At 40.3% G+C, this 19,480-nt stretch overlaps 1 long non-coding RNA gene across 3 annotated transcripts in view; it reads right to left on the bottom strand.

Annotated features, from left to right (window-relative positions):
• Positions 1-19,480, bottom strand: part of LOC114014270 (uncharacterized) — a 118,253-nt gene that overhangs the window by 40,658 nt on the left and 58,115 nt on the right. For 2 of the 3 annotated variants that reach the window (XR_008732644.1, XR_008732646.1), the window contains exons 5-7: positions 7,377-7,491; positions 4,405-4,466; positions 649-3,122 (exon numbers count right to left, since the gene is read on the bottom strand). This is a non-coding gene — a long non-coding RNA (uncharacterized LOC114014270). Of the gene's footprint in view, positions 1-648; positions 3,123-4,404; positions 4,467-7,376; positions 7,492-9,057; positions 9,159-19,480 lie in introns of those variants that run through there. The other variant, XR_008732645.1, reaches the window with a different exon arrangement.

Here is a 19,480-nt window from a genome sequence, read left to right as displayed (position 1 = left end):
AATGACACACCTCCAGATTTTGTCCTCATCTTGTTATATACATAATATGAATTAGATTTTGCTTTGGGGTTTGGTTGCTTGGTTGGGTTTGTCAGGTTTTCACCATTCATGTTTCCAACTGAGACTACCAGTACCACCATTGTCTAATCTACACAAGCATTTAATGAAAAAAATATATTCATTTTTCTTATGCTACTCTGTTGTCCCAAAGGTGGAAATAATCTTTATAGGACAGTTTTGTGAGAGTCTTTTTGGATGGTGTAAACATCGTGGTCAATGCATCCTTGTGCTGGGCCACACTGGGTGTCATCATAGGAGCAGGTGTGTGTGTGTGCAGTGTGTAGTCAAACAGGTCTCAGGTGAAGCCCGTTACTACTCTTACAACAGAAACATTAAATAAAACCAACAATAGCAAAATATGAAGAAAGTGTTAAAAATAACTGTAATAACATCTGCTACATAATCAATGTTACAAAAATTGAATATTATTCAAACTGATTTTTTTTTTAATCAGATAGTAAGTTTTTATCATTAATGAGCTATTTTGTACGGGTCTCTGAATATTTATAGAATCTGAAGATCAACATTGCATAATGTTCTGAAATCTATTAGTGCTACTTATTTATTTAAAGAAAACATTCTTCTTACCCTTGCTAGGTCATGCCATCTGGTTCTTGCTTTGATAACAAGGTAGTAATGAGCGTGATCACAAGCTAGCTCTGCATCCATTATCATCTGGTTTTTTCCTCAGAAAAGGAAAAAAAAATAACAACTAACTATGTTTTATGTTAGTGGGATCTTTAATCTCCACAAGTTTTCCTCTTTTTTGTTGTTCTTCATGGTAGTGGTGGTTTTGTTTTCTAGTTTCTAAGATACCCATTAAAGACTGTTACTTCACATCTGTGTAAACTTAATTCTTTAAATACTGCCTTATTTCCCTAGCTGCAGGTTAGCCAAGATGTTTTAAATTTTGTAATTCCCTATTTATTTTCAAATCAATGTTGTTCAATTCTCCCTCAAACTCAAGAGCCAGCACAGATCATTTATACACATAGAAGGAAATGTTAATTATCTCAGAAACAATTATATCCTGGAGTGACTCCAGGAAGATTATCCTTGATTTACATCAATAATGTAGATCAAAACTATCTTTGTGAATTTCCACGACACGGCTGGGGAGTAAGACCCATATTTGAAAATTCAGCCACCATTACAGGTGCCTAAATTTTGGGGGCCTGGTACTTCTAATTGAATCCAAGCATGGGGAGGAATATGGGTGCATCAGATTAGGATCTGTGTGCTAAGCAAGGATACACCTACCTGAGAATCGAGGGGACCTTACGTCTCACCATTCCTTGAAATAGTGTGCTTTCCTTCACCTGAGAAGCACAGCCCTTCTTTTGGTGCCCAATTCTCTTTAGCTTTTCTAAGTGCTTCCAGTTAGAAAACTGAGGAAAGGCTGGTCATTTCTCTTAACACACAGCTGCCCACTTCATGCTGCATCCCAGCACTCATTCCTGCTCTGGCTATTGCTTTGTAAGGAAATGTTACAGACATACGGCTTCAGAGCCCGGTTCAGCTGAGCTCCAGGAATACACTTCTTGGACAAAGATTCTCAAACAAGAGGCAGAGGTATATTGGGTCTGCAGACCAGGTGAGATGCAGTAACTACATGTGATCTACCCACCGAGTTCCTGTACCACCCAGGTGGGCACAGAGCAGAACTTAGGTCCTGGAGAACTGCAACACTGCAAACTCAGCCATTCCTGAGCTCCTGGGGCTCTGGGCCTTGACAGCCTTTGCTGAGAGCTCTGTTCAGATTTAGAAACATGAATGCCGCTTTAATCTATTTCAGGTGCCTGGGAACCTTCTGGGTTTTCTCCACTCCCACTGCTAGAGAGAAGATTCCATAAGCCTAAATAATCAACCCACAAAAACAGTCTAAAAACATAACTGGGAAAATGCAAGTGCTCTTAAGGCTTTCAATCACTATTTTCTTTACTGGACTTGTGAAACAATAATAGTATTTGAAATAAGGAAATTCTGGAGCTAAATTCAAAATGTTTCAATTTCTAGCAAAGTCCAAACTGAAATGGAAACAAGAGCATGACGGTAATTGGTCTCAGACTCCAAATGTTTGCAAGACTCAATCATCACCAGTCTCCTTTCTTGTTTTGAACTGATGTCCTTGATTCATTCAGTTGTCCAATTCAGGAAAAAAGAAAAACAAACCAAGCAGATAAATATTACTAACATCAGAGCCAGGAGTAATGCTGCAAAAGACAAATAAAAACTGGGAAATAAGCCTATGTGTATATATCACATCTTCACTGCCACAGCGGAGATGAGTTGCTGATCGGGAGCATTTTCAGTCCTGCTGTATCTTGTCATTATTTTTATGATTTTTTTCTCTGTTTGCATAGTTAAACAGAGTTTCACACTGAGGTTTTAGAATTAATTTTTTAGTGCTGAAATGCTTTATCATTAAAGGTCTGGGGCATGAGCCTTTGGTCTACCGTAACATACACTGATAATACCAGCCTCAGAACTGACAGACACTGTGCCAGGCAGCGAACTACCCTGGCTGCTCCTGAATTCAAAATGACATCTGATTCCCAAACCACATCCCCAGCTCTGCATGCCTGGAAGATGCAGCAAAGTTGTCCTGTTTGGAGGCTAGCTCAGCTCTAAGGCTGCATCTCAGGCACCAGTATATATGCTTGACCTTACAAATTTAAGCAGTCCCCTGGGGTAGTTCTGGCATTTTAACCCAGTAGTGGATTCAATATCTAATTTAACAGAGTCATAAATCACTGAGAACTTGGTAAAGCTACCCAGCTTCAGCTTGATAAAGACATTTTTAATAATGTCTTTTTTTTTCAGTTATATCCAATACAAATTTTCACACAGCATATTCATTTCTGTAAACACATCAGATTACTGTAGGTACTACACAACTTTTTCTTTCTTACTTGTGAGATGGCACGAGCCAAACTCCTTGGTTTCTTAGGTGTGGAAGAGTTGATGGAATTCTTGGTAATTTAACATGGAGGTCAAGTTTGTTCCCCACAAACCAAGTAGATGCAGGATTTCCTCACCTCCAAGATGAAGTAAAAAGATGTCTGGCAAAAGTCAAGCACATTAATGATACCATCATGGTTACTGTCTGTTTCATGGAAGGCAGAATAGGTGTCCTAACAAGGAATATTTAACTAAACATATTTAACATGTCAACTACATATTTTTAAACATAAATAACAAATGTTTGCTCTAGACTTGTTTTGACAACAGGCAAGTATTTTAACACAGTTTGAGAATACAAAGCATTTATAGCACTGCCTTACTAAACACTTGGGATAGTCCTCAGTAAACTGCAATCTTACTGCTTTCATCTCAAGCATGTACAGAAAAAGAAATAAAAAGTAGGGAGCATCAAAAAGCGCCCAACATACAAATTTACAAATTCACCTCCACTTCCCATGAGTACTATACTGAGAAGTATCTCATTTCTACCCTACCCTTAGAAAACCTGTGATGGAGAGAGGCTTTACAGCAATTGATCTACCAGCTGAATGGCATCTCCCATTAAAATAGGTAAGATTGTTCAAACACCTTTAAAATGGTGCAGTTCTTCAGAAATCTAAAGTAATGCTGATCAATATGATCAGCTTTGCTAGGCGTGTCCAAGCTGGTTTGAACAGAGGATCCTTTTCCTGAATGCTGATTTTTCCACTTCTCTCAATGAACAGGAATGGGATGGGATGAACTGAGTAAAAAGGGTAAAGACTGCAGCTTCTCTCCTTTGTAAACTGTGATCTCTCTTACTCTGTGCATATCCGTGGTAGGAATTCAAGGAGTACATTCTAATGGTAATTACAGAAAATAATATGCAAACATAGAAAAGTTGGAAAACAACTCTTGATTAAGCCCACTGTGTTGCAAACTTTAGAGACTAAGAACATCTTCTTGAAAGATCACTCTCATCAATAGATGAACTGTTCAATGAATGAGTAGTATAGAGATATTCTTTCCTAATTACAGAATCTTTAATAGCTGTGTTCACAAAAGGATGGGAAAAAATAACTTGGATCTTACTTTCCTGGCAGAGGCCACAGAGAAGACAATTAGGGGGGAAAAAAAAAGTTTTGCCTTGATAACTAAAAATATTTGAACTGGAAGTTTCTGAGAACAAAGATGACATGAAATCCAACATAATTTTTAGAGTCACTTTCCTGACAGCTCCTCCAAACCAACTTTTAAAACAAACGTGTGTATCAAAATAACAACCAGCTTCACTGCCAAAAGCAAACCGTGGCTTGATGTATGCACCCCATACACTTCCATCATTTTGTGACGATGTAAGTTGATTGAGACATTCTTCAGCAGTCATGTAGTGATATTTACCACCATTTAGTCTGTGAGATGGCTATCACATAATGGAGCTCCTGGCCCATTCAGTCTGGCATCTGCAATAATGAAATCAAAGTACAGCAAACATTGAAAAAATATTAAACGTATCTCATAAATAGCACAGTAATATAACATAAAACAAGAAACCCTGCAATCATATTCTTTACAGCCCAGACATGGCCAAGTCCAATAGCTGTATGCAGAATTAGTGGTGTCTACCTTATTTACAGTAATGGCCTCAGCTGCTATAATTTTCCCAGCACAAGGTGGGAAACCTTTCTTCTCAACTGAAGAAAGCACAGCTGAAGCAAGGTCGTTTTCTTTTGCTTTAGCCTCTTCTGATGCCTGGTTGCTTTGAGGAGGGGAGGTATCAGACTGGAGGAGGAGAAAAGGAGCACCATGAAAGCTGTGACTTGCTGTCATATTGCCCACCTGTCTCAGTAAGGGAACGCAGGAGCTGCAGACAGTGTCAGAGAAAGCAATTTGTTACATCTTTGACTGTATAGCACAGCCGCTGCATGCTAGACTATTTCCCCCGGAGCAATTCTATCCTGGCTAAGCCCTCCTCCAGTTTGAACCAATGCGAGCTATTTCAGGAGATCTGCCATCAAAATACTCCTGACTTAACAAAGCATCACCCCTGAAACTATTTCAGCCTCATGTTCTGTTCTGGCAAGACTCAGTCCTGCACAAACAGCAGCTTCATATTGTCACAAGTTTATTATCCCACAGCCCAGCAGGATCAGGAAAGGGTGACAGCCAGATTCCCAGAAGGGCACCTAGGTACTTCCAGTCCTGAATGGCTAAGGTACATTTAGGCCACAGAAAAGCTATTTTTGTCACCATTTCATATCTGATTCCTTCTGCTCATCATGCAGTGATACTCTAGGAATCTATTTTGCCTTACTTCTGAGGAAAAAGATACCAAGCATGTTTTGTAGCCTTTTGAGCATTTTAGAATTTTTCTGCATCGTATGAGCCATATAGAGAAGTAAAGTAATTCCTGTCAGATTTTAGAATAGGAAGAACTTGCAAAGAAAAATGTACACACTGACATTTCACTATACCCTACTTGTGATTGATAAGAAAAATGCTAAGTTAATGGTCTGTTCTAAAGGAACATTTCTTTTCTTTTTAAAAGATTTACATACACCAACACACAAGAGCCTGTACAACTACACCAAAGAATCACTAAATAGTATTCACTGCGTTATTTTAACTTCTCTTGATTTTACCCTTTAAATCCTACTCCCCCCTACAGACATTCACTATCCTTCCCTTTTTTCAATTCCAGTTTCTATTGAAGTCTAGTCAATAAAATTTGTACTTGTGTTATCTTCCTGCTAAAGCTTATAAGAAGAAAATCAGGTTTCTTGTTCTGTAACTATAGATCACTCTCCAACTCAGTAAATCACAAATCATTGAAAAGCAAGTGAGGAGAGCTTTTTCTTTGCCTTCTGGTTTCTGAAACTTCTGATTTATATTAAATGTACATCACACTTTCTTTTAAACTATAAGATACAGTAATGTATGGAAAGAAAAACTGTGATTCTCATAATTGGCAAAAGCAAAAACTTTAAATACAGACAAAACAGTGTTGATTCTTGATTTATATCAAAGAGCTGGCACACTAATTTTCCTCAAGGTTAACCTGTTGTGAATATCTTTTATTAGGCTACTGGATGAAGGTGCACATATTTTGGAGGACAGATGATTAACTGGATATATTCACAAAGTTCTAAACTTCTAGGCCAGAATGAAGAAAACCTAAATATTATGTCAGCCAGCCTCGAGTCAGGTCTCCCTCTCGTCTTAGCTCTGAAAGCTAAATAATGACAGCAGAAAATAATAGTAACAGTGTGGGGGAAAAAAATAACACACACCTCTAAGAAAAATAACAGAGACATACTATGGAAGTTAAAACAGGCCTTGAAGCTAGTGTCCGAACTGCTGTTGACTTCAGTGGCACCAGACTTAAAGCATAAGTACAAAAGAAATTAGAAATTAATAATTACTTACTAGCTTTAGTCTGGACTCAGGATTCTACCCTAAACAGTCAGTTCAGATTCATCAGCTTCATTTTTAAGAGTCGAAAATCAAACCCCTTACTTACAGTGCCTTGAAATCAGTGAAATTACTGATGGGGTATGGCAAGTAGCTGAGGTGAAAAAATGTGCTCCCAAATTATGAGTATATTCCTCTGGTACTCATTCCTCGGCAAATAAATCAATGAAGACCACATCCTAACTGTACTCACTGTATGGGTGGACCATGTATCTATATCTACACAAACAGTAAGTCATCCTCTCTCTAATAAAACTATCAATTAGATTACAGATAGCTGCATTTCAGCATTCTCTAGTAGCAACGTCCCTTAACAGTTTTAATATTCAAAAGCAGTACTTGAAATTAAAACTGTGAACCTATGAGTAACTAGATTACACTACAGAGCTCCAGTTGTATATACTGCCACTAGAACTCATCACTAACGGCTTACTAACAGATCTTTCTTTTCTGAAAGGAGCAGTTACTGGCTTTTGGCTTTTTACACAGAATCAAAAAAAATTGATGGACATCACTACTATAAAATCATCCACTGTAATTTAAGATACAACATAATTCCAAGACACTGAATAAGAGTTAGAAACCCTGGGCACAAGGATCTACTCAAGGCAAAGCAATCAGTCAGTTACTTTTTGCAATCTGTTTGTGACAGCTCCATGGCACCTATCTGTGGACCTTCAGTTAGTTCACATCCCACATGTTCCAGTTTCCCTCTCGCCCCGAGTTAGGTACTCAGCAGCTTAGCTGGATCAGAACTACAGACAGGAAGATCATGCATGTGCTAAAAATCCTATCACTGATCTTTTCCTAATTTCACCAATAACATTTCCTCAAAAGAGAAAAGTTCTGGATCTTCCAGGAAAGGTTTGCTTCATGCTTTATTGCTGTTAAAATTCCTTTACCTTCCAGTATTGCCACAAAATCCAAATAACTCAACCCTCCATCTGGTAACCGTAGCATTTCTGTTAGCAGATTAAATTCACTGTCATCCATTGGCATGCCATGATCTTCCAACACCTGTTAGAAGAGAAATAAAGTTAGTTATATAAGGGCCTGTTTTCTTGCTTAATATACCATTTTGAATACTAAATATCTGGGTGGTTTATCCTGTGACTTAACTTGAAATTACTCTGAAAATTGATCTCTCTTCCTTATATTTACAGTAAACCATTTAAATATAGATTTACTCTGTACCACTTTAATTCTATATAGAAAGAGACACAGAGCAAAATTTGACTATATTTTTGAGACTTGCATTTTAAGCAAAAGCACTGAGTGACAGGCTAAGATTAAACTTCACCTGGAAAGGAAGAAGTGCCAGAAGAAATTACATTAGCTCGTTTAGAAGACTGGAGGAAAACTGTCATTTGCAGAATTTCCTGCTACCACTTTTCCCCACAAGCCTGCCACAACTCCCTCCAGGACAAGAAATGCTGCAGAAAGGATTCAGACCCCTGAACCACATACAGCTGCAGTGAGGTGGAAGGCACGATTCCTTCTGCATTGCTGCTCCTCAAAGCAGATTTGGGGATCCATTTTGGCAAGGAACTTTCTGATCTTCCTCCATTCCTCCCATGTCCCAATCTCTTTTTTTTTTTTTTTTTCCTCTTTTTTTTTGCAGGCCTTCTACCTTTCTGCATCTAAATGGTACAGCAGTCTGGAGTGGTTGCAGTCTGCCGTTGTGCCCCTCAACATTACCTGGCAGTCAGCTGTGGAGGGGTCTATGGGTTTCTTCTATTTTTCCCACCTCCTGTTTCCTTGAAAAGTTGTAGTTTTAGCCTCTGCTGCTGCTGCTGGCTTTTCCAAAACCTTTCATTTCCTTCAGCTGCCTTGTAATTCCTGATTTGGGTCTATTTCTTTATAACTATCCTGCACACCTCTGTCCTGACTTTCCAAGTGTTCCTACAGCAATTACTCTTGCCATTATATTTTATTTAATTGTACAGATTAAAAGAAAAAAATTCATTAGATAGCTGAACAGCATAAGGATTGTTAAAAAAAGTGAGAATAATTAGCAAATTATTATTCCTTTCTATGAAGGTAAAGCTTCTGGATAAGCAAACACATTTTATGTTCAGTTGAACAAGTATTTACCATCAGATCAAATACTTAATAGTAATGATAAGGAAATCTGGCTGCACAAATCCAATCAAAGCTGAAGAGAATCAGTCACAATAGTAATGTTGGTGACTACAGTTTCAACTATTAGTACTTTCATCTAGAAGAAAAAAGTGATAAAACTCTGACAAAACTGCATACAAGATTAAGTCATGTTAAATTGTATGACTAGGTCATTGTCCTGTGCTGAATGGCTCACGAAAGACAGTTTCTAAGTCTTCTTTAAAGGAAGAGGATTGGTGACAACCTTACAGGGAGAAGATACTGTAATCCTTCACACAAGTGAAGGCACACAGACAAATTGTGGATGTTACCCCAGGACCCCTGACCAAGCTTCAGTTATTCTCTTCCTGATTTTGAACTACATTAAATATTGGACAAGTCCAAGGGTGAAAAGGCACGGTCTGTCCTACTTGCCCAGTTCCCAGGAAAGCCAGGCCAGCAAAGCCAGAGGTACTAGCTTACTCTTTGGTAAAGGAGGTGGAGTTCAGCATCCCCCTTCACTAACGAGCCTCACACCTTTGGCACTCCACAGGCAAGCAGTTAGAAGGTGTCGTATGCTGTAAGCTGTAAAGAAAAACACAGCAAACTGACAGTATTTTTATAACCCTGCAAAGGTTAACTGGTGATTTTATTTCTGCTTTTTTGAGTTATTCAGGCATATCAACATCAATTACCCTTCAGAGGAGTGTAAGGGTGCATTCTGCCCACTCCCCTAATGCCACTGTAACATAATGTTTTACAAACTTGAGGGTAGGAAGGCTCTGCAGAGGGATCTGGACAGGCTGGATTGATGGGCTGAGGCCAGCTGTATGAGGTTCAACAAGAAGTGCCTGGTCTGTGCCACCTGAGTCACAGCAACCCCATGCAATGCTACAGGCTTGGGGAAGAGTGGCTGGGAAGCTGCCTAGTAGAAAAGGACCTGGGGGTGCTGGCTGACAGCCGGCTGAACGTGAGCCAGCTGTGTGCCCAGGTGACCAAGAAGGCCGACACTATCCTGGCTTGTATCTGGAACAGCATGGCCAGCAGGACAAGGGGAGTGATTGTCCTCCTGTACTGGGCACTGGTGAGGCTGCACCTCAAATCCTGTGTTCAGTTCTGGGCCCCACACTGCAAGACACTGAGATGCTGGAGCGTGTCCAGAGACGGGCAGTGAAGCTGGTGAAGGGTCTGGAGAAAAAGTCCTATGAGGAGTGGCTGAGGAAACTGGGGTTGTGTAGTCTGGAGAGGAGGAGGCGGCTCAGGGGTGACCTCATTGCTCTCTACAGTTCCCTGAAAGGAGGCTGCAGCACGGTGGGTGTAGGTTTTTTCTCCCAGCTAACAAGTGACAGAACAAGAAGAAATGGCCTCAAGTTACACCAGGTGAGGTTTAGAATGGATATTAGGAAACATTTTTTCACTGAAAGGGTGGCCAAGCATTGGGACAGGCTGCCCAGGGAGGTGGTGGAATCACCATCCCTGGAGGTATTTAACAAATGCATAGATGCAGTGCTTGGCAACATGGTTTAGCGGTGGACTTAGCAGTCCTTGGTTAATGGTTGGACTTGATGATCTTAAGGATGTTTTCCAACCTAAATGATACTATGATTCTATGATTCTATGAAATAAACAGACCTTATCCACTTCCAAGTTGGGCAGACAGCTTCTGCCCATTTCTATGGCTTTGCCTGGAATAACAAATCAGAACACAAGTATGCTTTTACGTTTATCACTACCACACTATGCTATGACTGGTTGAGTATCCTATTCCACCTCTGAGGACAAGCCACTCTGTCCAGCTGTACGGTAGCTGCCTGGCTGCTTTAAATGGAGCCATGATCAGAGTAGCAGTTTCAAATATGCCAATAAGGAGGGTGGTGGCATTGGCACACCTGCCTAGCTACAGAATCAGGATCAAGTCAAAGAACAGTACACCACTGTAGATCACTTTAACTTCAGTGGCACCCCAAAATGCCTCACAACATACCCACCCAAATGCACCTGGGACATGTCATACCGCCCACACCATTTGCGACAGTGTGATGTATCAAAAACATCTATATGCAGCTGGCAGATATGATACACAGAGTCCTACATACTTCTGAAGTGGCAGTTGGAGACCAGGGGAGATTCCCCACAGTGCCTACAGTGGTGCTAGACACCCATTTTGTGATGCCCTTATCTATCACAGAAGCTCTACAAGCTCCTGGGTGAGAAGCAACTGTGCTCCCAGGGCAAGGATTGATGAACATCTTGGTAGAAGTGTCAGGGAAATTAAAGCAGGAAGAACATGAAAATCTCCAGTTGGAATCCCACCTAGACAATGAGGTGGAAAACACCCTTTCCTTTGCAAAAGCTGCAGAAATCTTTAAAGACCACAAGTGATGTGGTTTCAGTCTGCATGTCACCTGAAAACACACATGCCCAGGCAGTTCCCAGTGACATAAGTAGTCTGTCACTTCAGTTCTGACAAGGAATCCCTTTTAATCACCCTTATTCACACAGAGCTCTCATCCTTGTTCATTCCAGGGTAGGCTTATTTCACTCAGCACAAGGCAGGGCAGAACAGGACTATTGCAGTGAAGCATGCCCCTTTTGACTGATCATAACGAGCAGCAGCGGGGCAGAGTTCCCAGGCAGTATTCCACCCAGCTGGTCTCTGCTGAGCTTGCAGTGTCCAAGAACATCACAGTGCAGCGATGCATATACCTGCTGCAGGTACATGATGATTTTTTATCCTTTGTACATTGCCAAAACTTGAGAAATGCATCATCCACAGTGTAATAAAAGAACAATGAAACCACAAAGACTAACTGTTCAATAGCTTCTGGTGCTATACAAATATCTTAAATGTGAGTTGTATACAGACAGCCAATGCAGAAGAAAAAGCAGCAGGTAGAATGAGTTTGTCCTGCCTAACAGTGACAAAACGCATGTTGCTGCATTAGCTGCAGGCAACATATAAGCCTCTTAGGTATCACATTGTAGTGTAAATCACAACAACCAAAGCCAATGTCCCAAAGGTATGTGCCACAGATGGCAGATTTGTATGGGAGGAAGGGTTGCAGCTTAACGTATTCCAAATAAGTGTATTATTAACAAGAAAATATTAAGAAAAACGGAAAATATTTTACGTGCTTTGTCCTCCCTCTTTCCCTCCCCTTCATTTCAAAGCAATTTTATTTCCTGCACATAACTGCAGAGAGATACCCACCTGGGGGTAAGATGATGTGTGGCTGAATGCAGCTACAGTGTTCGCAGGGGAAGGCTCTGTAGTAACAGCCTTCATCCTGTCGTATGGTGTAGAGCACACACCTCATGGGCCTATGCCGAGAAGGAGAGAAAGGAAGGCAACAGCTTGTCACCCCCTCACAGTCAGTGTATTTGTCCCTGCAACAGTAGCTGGTGACAACATACACAGTCCATGGTACATGGATGCTGAATCAGAGTAAAGACAGATCGGGACAAACTTTCTCAAGGGACTATGCAGGCCATTTTCAAAGGTTCAGTTCTGGTTTAACTCATGCATCAGCGCCCAGACAAAGGGCAGGCAGAGCATGCATTACTGTCATAACACTATTCAGCAGCACATCTTGCTTAAATCTAGGTAGACTAGGAAAATGTTATTGCCATCATGTCTCTTTTCCTGCCCAGTCTCAACTTTCAGCAAAGGATTTTGCTTTGAAATGTGAAAAGAAGGAAACGTACAGCTGGCTGCCAACAGCGTCACAGCTACAATCCCAAATCCATGACCTCACAAGCCTGTCCAAAGCACAACACGCAGTCAGATAAGCCATTAAAGCTGTGATGAGCACTAGGAATACCACAGATAATGCTACCTTAAAAAAGACACCTACAAAATTCAGTGGGAAGTCTTGGCAAGTAAGAACTATACAATTTCAATACATGCGTGTTATTGTGGATCTTCTCAGCACTGAGATGCTGTACCCAAATCAGCTAACTTAATATCAAAAGCCATCCAACATCAAATAATTGCATTGGAAATTTACAACATGATTAAAGCCACTGAAGTCAAGTAAGAGCTACAGAAAGGTTCTCCTCTCCTTTTGGTGACCATTCTACACCCTGAAATGCTACTAGATGTCCGGAGGAGATTTCCTGGACACAAACACTGCAGGCTCCTTTGAAAGCAGAGCAAAAGTGAGCAAGAAAGAGAGCCGGGGACCCCAGGGGTTGCCATAGTCCCAGCATGATAAGAAGCCACACTGCGGTCCAAGAGTGGTTCAGAGGAAGCTGAGGCTCAGAAATCTCAAAGACAGTATACAATTAGCTTAGGTCATTCGCCCTGAAGTGTCATGCTGTAACTGTTAAGAATCTTATTCTTCACCTACCTATATCAGGTTCCTACCAGCTACCACTGTGGAGTTGCAAAGAGGGCTTAAGGACTCTTGAGTTAAGGCTTTGGTAATTCTTTAAGGTATGCCCACTCACTTCATACAATAGGTGTGTTGTTGGTTGACATTAGGCCCCCAAGTCCCAGCTGTGTCTTGCCAGTCCCAATTCATACATGTACTTTTTGACAACTGGGAGCAGCTGAAGTTTTCAAGACATAGTGCTACTACAGGATGACAATTTTATGTCTTTAAAGATGAGATCCTTTCTCATACAATAACCTACATAAGACCTGTTTAGCTTATCAGTAACTGAAACAGTCCTGAAGGATTTAACTTTACTTATGTGAGCAGATACATTGCTAAGACAGTATCTTTCTGGGAAAAGTACAGGAGAGAGAAAAATAGGTAACATCTTTCCTACCTTTCACAAGCCAGCTTTATTAATTTTCCCATGTGATTGCTTGTTGCAGGCAAAAAAGCTGTCTTTAATAGTTGCTGTCTGTTTTAACACTCTGCCCTTCTGCCTTTTAATTACTTCCTCAACAGTTCTGTTCTGAGCATATTTATTAGATTGATCTTCAATCTACTTGATTCTAAAATTGAAAGATTGTGCATGAAGACAAGCTGCTTATTTTTTGTAGTTTCAAACATTTGATACAGCAATAATGACCAAGATTGCTTCAATGACAAACAAGACATAGACATGGAAGAAGCTTCTTTGATGCAAAACAAAATGATAGGTTGCCAAGGCCCATCTTGTGCAAACATTTCTTATGTATAGCTTGCTTTATAGAAAAGAGAGAGAGAAGAAAAAGAACCCACCCCAGAAATTGACTGCTACTGCTCTGAAGTGTTTATTTTGCAAATGGAGACCTCCAAAGCGAAGGCTTAGTTTCTAAAGAGCCCAAGTTTCTACACCAGCTAAGGAGCCACCTTCATCCTTTAATATCTTCTCAGTTAACATGAGATGGTTAAGTTACCATGAAAGAAGTTAATGAAAGTCTTTCCATTGATTTTAAAAGTAAAAAATATATCTTATGATGTCTTCTCTCTTCCTGTATCCCAACTAAACCACTTCTATGCTTTTTCCCTTTGGAGGAATTGCCAGAATACCTTTCTTTCTTAGGCCCTATAAGAAAGACCATAGATATGGACTATATAGTCTTCTCGCTGAAATACCACAACCTTGATCAATAAGCCATTAAAATAAATAACAATTGAATATTTTAAGACTTTTAAAGATAGAAAATAAATTAAATTAAAGGGTATGTAATGTGTCCCACTTGCACCTTTTACATCCATTATGGATTTACTATAAGCCATGAAAAGGAAAGTTAGAACAATTATTTTTGTTAAATTTTAGAGAATGTATTTCCATATAAGCAAAATGCAGAAATATTCAGCAGTCTTATTTTATAGATTTATTAAATGTGTTTTATAGTATTCCTTAAACTTGAAGATAATCTTAACATTTTAAAACTTATTCTAAAAATATGCTAATGAAAAGAGTTTTACTTTGATCTGAGCAGCACACAGAAGATTAACTCTAAGCCTCCCAAAAGGGATCAAAAGATTACAGTGCCTGGTGACTACCTCCTAAGGATCTCAGATGGACTCATCTGCTGAAGGCACCTGGTCTTCTGAGATATCTGCTCTCTTGCCTGAATGTAGTTACCAACTTTACCTGTCCCATCCAACTGATTATTCTATCATCCTGCCTATCAACATAGGCCTTGTATGAACATAGGCCTGAGAAAATGAAAAAGTAATTACGGGACAGGTGATGCAGGTAAACCCAAATGTTCTTTATATCATTCCTCCTTACTGAAGTTCAAGACTGAGGCAAAGGTTGGATGTATCCTGGAAATAAATGAATGATTACTTGTAGGATGTTATCTAAAAGACCATCTGCCCTGTCAGGGGCTTATTCGCAAAAAACTCTCTTTATCTACTAGCTTTATAAACTAGTAGGGAAGCCTTAGACCAGAGAAGAAAAGAGCTGACATAAAAGTTCACAGGAAGGTATTAACCACAGCCACTTAGCTGGGGACCTAAAACTACTTGGAATAGGGCTATACGTTACAGAGTCATAGAAAAGACAAAAGCAGACAGAATGGATCAAGCATGCTGATTGTCAGTACACGAATATAAGAAATATGGTATAAAAAAGGGAACCTGGAAGTCCTTATGGTTCTTGGAAGATCCTGAAATCTTACAGTTCTTAAGCCTTATTTAGAGTTCTACTGATAAAAACCTATGAGAATGAGTGCTACAGTGGTAGGATGCCTACTATATATCACCGACAGGGAAAACAGGATTTGGATTTGAAGCACTTGGAGATTTGGAGATTTTTTTCTAAGAAAAGAGAAAAAGAAGCAAAATCATCCAGGTAAAAGAGCTGGTTGTAATTGGTTGGGTAATGATTACAGTAGAAAACATGTTGTCCAGCAGATTAGCAGAATGTGTCAGTGACATCCTGTTGATGCTGCAAAATCTAGTGAATAGCAAGTCTTTCTAAATTTTATCCTAATTAACACAGAGAAACTGCTTGAAAACGTGAAATACAGCTTAGGCAGGAACGATGATGGAATGACAGAGTTTATGACACCTGTAAAGGAAAGCAGGAGAACAGTGAAAAAAGTAGATTTCTACCTTCTCAAGAAAGTAAAGTCTCATAGAAAATGGGTCTAAAGGGAAAATAACTTAAGGAGAGCTGGCAGTGCATCAGTGAAACATGCCGTCACAGTATAAGAGAGAAGCATGAGTATATATGACCAAAACCTGAAAGGCCACAACACAATGTGAGATTCAATATAAAAAATATCAAGAGCAATGAGAACTCATTCTATAAATGCTTCAGTAATATAAAAGGAATTGAGAAAGAATTTGGCTTTCTATTCAACAGAGAAAGAAAACTACCAACAGATATTAAGGGGGTGAAGCACTTAAAGCCTCTTTTTGTATCAGTCTTCAATAAAGAGTCAATATAAGCAGGCTGCTTGAACAAGTAATACTAACAAAAAATAAGGAAAGAACAAATTATAGAATATTGCTGTGTATTCATATTGGTTCTTAAAGAACTGGCTAAAGTTGCCTCCCAAATTTATGCAGAAAAGCAAACACATGACCTAGCTTAAAAAAGACGGAAGGAGAAGAACTGGAAAGTTACTGACATATTTCTAAGAAATCTATTCCTGCTTTCAGGCAGTAATTACAGAGTCACAAAGAGTTCAAAGTCTGTTAAGAGACAGAAGGGCCACTAGGGATCCTTGAGATCTACCCTGATTTCAGGGAAGATAATAATTTAAATTATACTCCCCTCCTAACAGCATCACTTTTACCTTGGTTTCCTAGGGAAATAAGAATAATGCAATCATCCTTTTCATGCCCATCTGTCAGCCTTTCCCCTAAATTTGGAGTCCATCTACCAATTTCAGACAAACTTGAGAGTGGTGGGGTCTTCAGATACAGTGGTTACAAGTTTTGTGAAACTGACAGTCATGAAAAGGAGAGAAACTCTTCATCCTCCTGGTTGGGAAGGCAGGGACATTATCTTTTCTGTTTGTTAGCAGCTAGCCAAGCAATCAGCATATGTGCCTCTCTGGGCTAGCCATGCACTGTCTCTTTCCCAGCTGGCAGCTTGAAGTACTCAGTGAGAAGTATGTTCTTTTTCTACGTTCAAGTAATAAGCTACAAGTACATTTACCAGCCGTGTGAGGCACCAAACCCTACTCCCTTGCATGTTTCTGTATCTCTGAGGTTGGGTTGCAAAGTTCTTCGTTCAGGCCTGACAAACCCAACCTAACCGTCTACTCTAACACAGCAGCTCTGGGTGCCAGAACGCTTGCTGAAGGTGTGGATAAAGCTCCAGATGGTGGCTCAGCAGAAGTTAGGGACAGAGATATTTATTAGTGAGGCCACTGATTAATCTTGAGTTTAGCGTACTGTGTCCTATTGACAGAACTGTATTGCACGTTGGTGAGTCATCTGTATTTTTTTAACTTGCCAGCTCTCTGCTTTGACAGTCTTTCAGTAGAAAAGGCATCGAACCTCAGTAAAAATAACTTTGGAGAATTTCTGAAGGATCTTTTGACCTCAAGAACAGGAAGGGCAAGCTCAACTTGCAGAAAACAAACAGGTTGATTTTTCGATTGAAGTACTGATCATATTCTGCTCTGGGGACAATCTTGGAATGTGCCTGCAGGAACACTCTTTTCCCCAAAAATATTACATAAAAGGATCCAGCCATAAGGACTTAGATATTTCCTAGTGTCTCACAAAAGTAAATTAGGAAAGAATTTCAGACAGAGGCAGTTTGCTAAAGTCCTGAAGATTAAGATGAAGGCCATTGTGGAATAGAATCTTTCACAGGTAGAGACATCTTAATTACAGGTGGAAGGATGTGGAATTATCAAGATTCCACCTGTTGCAGACCATTGGTCCAAAAATCACCACTTTGGTAAGAAAGAGGCCAGGCTTGCTTTCCTAGAGACGTCATGTAATATTTCTTTTCCATTACCAGTCAGAGCCACACAGCACCCCTTACACAAGGAAAGAAGTTATAACAAGTTTCATTTTAGGAGTTTTAGGAGGAGGGACAGAAACCTTGAACTCCAGGCTAGAAGGCTTAGAAGGTGTTGGTACCAGAATTGGCTTGAGCACCACAGAACATCACTGTGACAAGAGGAACTGAAGGGAAGATGTAAACCACTGCTTACACTTACAGAAGGAGCAACTCATCTGACATAGTTCCAAGACAGGAGCTGAACATATAAAGGTTCTGTTTTAAACTTGTCAGAATGCCTAAATCAACAGTTCTTGTCAATGTCGTAAACAAAAAGTCAGGCTTCGTATGTTTGCAGCATGGTCCCAGCTTTCTGCATAAGTGATTGACTCACTTCTGTGCAGTCTTGACACAGTAAAATGACTCAGACCATGTGCCTGAGAACTTGTCTCACATGGACTGGTGGCAGGTAGCCCAGTAACACTTCCAAATATTTGACATCTTCCCAGTAGCTAGCAACTGACCGCACTGTATAAAGCAGCTCAAAGGCCTCGTAGCCAACAGTCACCTTGGTAAGAAGGTAAAGGAGATTGTGGTCTTTTTTAAAATATCCCAGAAAGCTTGTATCATTCCCAGACCTGACTAGGAGAAACAGAAGGATGTCCCAGTGCCTGAGGGGCCTTCAGAAGATGGATAGCTTGCTCCTCCTCTGCTTTGTCTTTCTACAGCAGAGCTTGGCAAAGAGTGGTAAGTGAATTCTGGTGAGTGCAAGCTGTCCTTCGGCAGGGACCTTCAGCAGGCACTTGATTCCTCATATTGCCAATTCCAATGCCAAATATCCACTGCCAATTTCTCTATATTCATGACAGAAACGTGAAGGTCCTGGTGGACCCATAAACAATTTTGTGAGACCTGTGCTGCAGGTTGCATTAGGAGTGGCACTGAAATCGTTATTAAGGGTCAGAGCTCAGGGGCCACTGTTTATACCTGTGTTTAGCGTCCCTGCAACATTCAGCCTCCTTTGAAAAGTGTGTGGAGATCCTGTGTCAAGGCTCTGGGACAACAGAACAGAGACAACAGAGACGGGTTTTTAGAGCCATAGGAATAAGCTGCCAGTTCTGATGTGTGAATGCACAGACAAGGCAATCCCAGGAGCCGGTCTGGAGGGGATACAAATGGGGACTTAAGAAACACAAAAAGGTCAGATCGTTGAAGAGGAAGCAAAGAAGTCTGAGGAGAATCTGGGGCAAGACAGGACATACTCCCGTCCTGAGAGGTATTGACAGAAATGTGAGCTTTGCATAGGGCATTCTGTTTTATGTAATACCAGCCTGAAAATGCAGAAGGATAGGCAGTGATCGTGGCTGTATTAGAGTAAAGCATTATCTGGATTCAAGTGAAAGGAAATACATGTGTCTCGGGCTTGACTGTACATGTAGATTATCATGCAAATAGAAGAAAAATATTTCTAAGAGAAGCTCATCCCATTGCAAGGGAAAGTTCATTGTGTGTGTCCCACCCCACCCCTTCCAGATTATGTAGGTGTTTACATATATTCAAAAATAAAAAGTGAGGAGAAGCAACAGGTCATACATCTTTGCAACCTGGATGCCAGTATCAATGATGCTGGTTCAGTTGGAGGCTGTAGCTATGGCCTGCGCTAGTCACAGCCGTCAGATGTGCCAAAGTTCCTGATCCTCTGAGAATGTTCAGATCCAATTCCTGAATAATGAGCCATACTGATTCTACAAAGGATCACAAGCTTACTCTTCAGACATTATCTAGAGGGCAAACCCCCAATTTTTGAATGAAGCAGTGAGATATAAACCTCGCGGACCCTGTAAAGTGAGCTCAACGGTTTTTACCTGAATCCTAGAGCCTTTGATGAATGATTCATGTGTGGCTGCTCTCCTGATGTAATACTTTGAGTGTTGTACAGTTCTGAATGTATCTCTGCAAAATGAGAGTCAGCCCAGGACAGTACTTAGTATTAGAAAAACAGTATGTATCCTCAGTCCATCTGAAAGTCTCCATTCTATACATATTTTTT

Source organism: Falco cherrug, chromosome 5, assembly GCF_023634085.1.
Source record: "Falco cherrug isolate bFalChe1 chromosome 5, bFalChe1.pri, whole genome shotgun sequence".
In the NCBI taxonomy this organism is placed as follows: Eukaryota; Metazoa; Chordata; class Aves; order Falconiformes; family Falconidae; genus Falco; species Falco cherrug.
This window is presented reverse-complemented; position numbering and strand designations above follow the sequence as displayed.